Below are 4,220 nucleotides of genomic sequence, written 5' to 3'. Positions count from 1 at the left end.
TGAGAGCGGTTCATGTTCCTGGGCATCTCAATATGGGAGCAGACATCCTGTCGAGGCAGGGGCTGAGGCCCGGGGAATGGATGCTTCACCCCGAGGTGGTGAAGCAGATTTGGAGAGTTTTTGGCCAGGCTCAGGTGGACCTCTTCGCGACTCAGGAGAATGCGCAATGTCCCCACTGGTTCTCTCTGACTCATCCAGCTCCACTGGGGCTGGATGCCATGGTACAGACGTGGCAGAGGCTTCGTCTGTATGCCTTTCCCCTGATCGCTCTGCTCCCGGGAGTTCTGGAGAGGGTGTGCCGGATGGGGACCGTCTTCTTTTAGTAGCCCCGTACTGGCCGGCCCGAGCATGGTTCTCAGACCTGATTCTCTCCTCAACGGCTCTCCCTGGGAGATTCCTGTCAGGAGGGATCTCCTCTCGCAAGCGGGAGGCACCATCTTTCACCCTCGCCCGGTGTTGTGGAAGTTATGGGTGTGGCCCCTGAGGGGGGCACACCTCGTAGCCTCCGGTCTCTCAACCGAGGTTGTTGAGACCATCCTCCAATCCAGAGCTCCCTCCACGAGGAAACTGTAGACCCTGAAGTGGAAACTTTTCACTTCATGGTGTGGAGACCACCAGCAAGACCCAGTTAACTGCCCAGTTGGTACAGTGCTGGAGTTTCTGCAGGATCGGTTCTCTGCAGGGTTAGCCCACTCCACCCTGAAGGTATACGTGGCGGCTATTGCGGCCTACCACACCCTTCTGGGTGGCCCCTCAGTGGGTAGGAACCCCTGGTTACAGGTTTCCTCCACGGTGCGCTGAGGCTAAGGCCTCTGACCAGGTGTAGCTTTGCTGTGTGGTTATTTGGTATTCCATAACTTTGAGTCCTCTGTTCCCCCCCTCTATTTGGGGGTCAAGGCTCACTCCTCTCGAAGTATGGCCTTCTCGTCAGGATTTCCCTCTCTGACATTTCAACGCTGTGGGTTGTTCCATGCCTCTCACTTTCATGAGATTCTCAGTCTTATTTATGCCACTCTGGGCTCCTTTTTTCTCTCGTCCTAGCTGTGCTCAGTGATACACACTAGGCAGGGATTTGAAAGTCTGGCAGCGTGGGCATATCGTTCCCCTAGCGTTTTCGGACGCAGCTCGAGTTCCTGAAGGGGAACGTCCCAGGTTACGTATGAACCATGGTTCCCCGAGGGAACGAGACGCTGCGTCTCGAGCCATACTTCCGGCATCCCTGCAGCGCTTGCTTCTCTATTTAGAAGCTGCCGGCTGCATGCACCGCACGTGCTTTAAGCTCTCTGGTCTCTACGTCACCCCGCCTGTGACGTCTCGCTTCTCCATTGGACTGTTTGCACACGTGTTTCAGAGCATGGTCACGCTGGAGGCGTTCCCCTAGCGTTTTCGGACGCAGCGTCTCGTTCCCTCGGGGAACCATGGTTACATACGTAACCTGGGACGTTTTACTGTGGTATTTGTAGTTAAAGCACAGTAACCTCAATGCTTACTATGGGTTTACCTCAGTAGCTGTGGTTTTACTGTGGTATTTTTAGTAAAAGCACAATAACCTTGATTCTTACTGTTTTTACTACAGTGACTGTACTTTACTGTGGTATTTGTAGTTAAATCACAATAACCTCAACGTTTACTTTGGGTTTACCACAATAACTGTAGTTTTACTGTGATATTTGTAATTAAAGCACAATAACCTCAACGCTTACTATGGGTTTAACTGTAACTCAATTACTGTAGTTTACCTCAGTAACTCTAGTTTTACTGTGGTATTTGTAGTTAAAATAACAAATAAAATAAAATAACAATAAGCACAGTAAAAACAACACCTACAATGTTTTTACCACATTAACCTTTTTAACTGTATGCTATTCGTAAAGCACAGTAATGACAACGCTTGCCATGCCTTTAATACGGTTTTGTGAAGTAATTGTAATTCAATATTTTGTTTCTGTCTTGCAGTTACATCGGATCACACAGCGGCTCTTTTAAGAAGCCATCTCTTGTAAAGGTATCATGTTGAAGCAGTAATAATTTATGCAATTTACCAAGTCAACAAATTCATTTGATATTGGACAAGTGTACTTATACAAAATTCTACGACTTTCACTCCTGCTGCTGTCATTGGCTATAGCTTCAACTCGCATGTAGTTTGTGCCCATTTGTGCCCCAGTGTTTATATCGTCAAGTTGATATTAAGTCCATTGAATTTTTGAATAACCTTTACAATTTGGTGCAGTCTCTTCCCGTTCTAACAGTACATGATATCTGTCCACACCTCAGAGTCAGCCTTTCTTTCAATGTTGGTGTTTAATAAACACATCTAAGAAACAGGAGTCTGGAAATGTTAGTTTAGACAAATCAGATCTTCAGTTAATTTGGCCAAATCAAATCACTTAAAGCTGTTCACACCAAGAACAAGAAATGTATATAATGGTAAATATTTTAGCATCCACACCAACAGACGATGACGGTGTATACACGCTGCAGTTAGAGTATGTTGTTGTCTGCTGCGGTGTGGACTCATCCTTGGTGTAAAGAGGCCTTTAAATTGCTTACAACAATACTGTCAGCATGTAATCATATTTAAAATTGTTCATATTAATGTAGCTTGCTATTGGACAATACAGCTTTTTCTAATACTACTTTTCTCTCACTCTGTTAAACTTGCACACAAAATGTTGCCTTTCTCTGCCTATTTCGCTTCCTCTTATTCCTTTACTCCTTCACTTACAAATAGTTTTTGCATGATGGCCTTTCTCAGACTCTGAATCTGATGTGTACAGATGAACTCAGGAGCCTGTTAAAGTTGCCAGGGAATGTGAGCTTGAAGTTTATTATTATAACTGCTTAATTTATGTTTAAACAAAAATAATAATTAAACATGGGGTCAATAGATATTTTCTTGTTTTACAGCTGAAGACCAAAAACGCAAAGAAAATCAGTCACAGCTAGCAAGTCAAACCAGTCCTGATGAATGAGGAATGAATATGGCCTTCTTGAGCCGAAACAGAAAAAGACAGAGAGCTGGAAAGTTGCACATTTCCATTGGTATGTATGTACTCAAGCAATGCAGTTGTGTGTGTGTGTGGTACCAGCATTGACATTGATCTCTCAAAAGACAGCAGTTACAGTTACTTCAAGTTTTTCACACATGCATCTTTTTATAGCTCCTAGAATGAGCAAATCAACTCTGCCATTATCTTTGGAATTTGGGCAGGAAATGATCGAATATGGTGTGTACTGACCTCTACACCTGCATTCACCAACAGTATTTCTCTGGAGTTATTGGTGACTTACTATTTTGTGGGTTTGTTTAAAGGAGGATGAAGCCAGTTGATGAAGAGATCAATTCAACGGTCACCAAGTTCAGCACTGCAGCCTGAACCCATCAGGTATCTGCTGTGAGGACTGAATTCATGAACGGCTCTACTGTGACAGCTCAGATGTTACGGCTCATAAAAGTAAACTTCACAACTGATCAACTGCGAGATAGTTATGGAGGGATCCTTTTGGCCCATACCTCCAACAACCTCCAACAGGAGTCAATGGTAAATCCAGTGCAACGATTATAAATAAAAATACTTTATATTGTTTATTAATTCACCACATTATAAATACTTATTTTGTCCCTCCAGGACATCTACACCAGGTGGTGTGTGAGGAGGACCGTCAGAGACTCTAGTCACCCAAGCCATGGACTGCTCTTACTGTTACCATCAGGCAGATGTTATTGCAGAACCTACACCAGCAGACTGCAAGACAAATTCTTTCCACAGGCAATCAGACTGAACTGAACTCGTACCAGTAACACCACACACAGCACATCAACCTCATATGTACTGCACTCTATCATTTACACTGACTGGACTCTGACTCACCATTATTCTGTATCCTGACATTCTGTTTGCACTAATTTATACTGTAGTGCATTGCAGTGGTATATGTGTACTGCGATTATTGTGTTTATTACTGTTTTCATTTCATGCTCTCTGTATAGTATAATATTTACCATATGTTGATCTTTAGCTGTATTGAGTCCCTTATATATGTGTGTTGCATATATATATATATATATATATATATGTATATAAATATTTTTTTTATACTTATCCATACTGTCATGCTGCAGTTTGCACAAAAGACTTTCACCACCTGTACACTTACGTTCATAATATTGTTGTAAATAAAGTGATTTGATTTGAATTGGTCACATGTCTTTTGTT

At 43.2% G+C, this 4,220-nt stretch overlaps 1 long non-coding RNA gene across 1 annotated transcript; it reads left to right on the top strand.

The window, feature by feature from the left end:
• The first annotated feature begins 1,765 nt into the window (after nucleotides 1–1,765).
• LOC127160446 (uncharacterized) lies at nucleotides 1,766–3,999 on the top strand. Its single transcript, XR_007826751.1, has 5 exons — nucleotides 1,766–2,005; nucleotides 2,735–3,045; nucleotides 3,165–3,230; nucleotides 3,317–3,545; nucleotides 3,633–3,999. It is a non-coding gene; the product is annotated as an uncharacterized LOC127160446 (long non-coding RNA).
• Nucleotides 4,000–4,220: the final 221 nt, after the last annotated feature.

The sequence above is a fragment of the Labeo rohita genome, unplaced genomic scaffold, assembly GCF_022985175.1.
Source record: "Labeo rohita strain BAU-BD-2019 unplaced genomic scaffold, IGBB_LRoh.1.0 scaffold_352, whole genome shotgun sequence".
Lineage (NCBI taxonomy): Eukaryota > Metazoa > Chordata > Actinopteri > Cypriniformes > Cyprinidae > Labeo > Labeo rohita.
The sequence above is the reverse complement of the archived record's forward strand: the minus strand, read 5'-3'. Positions and strand labels throughout refer to the sequence as shown.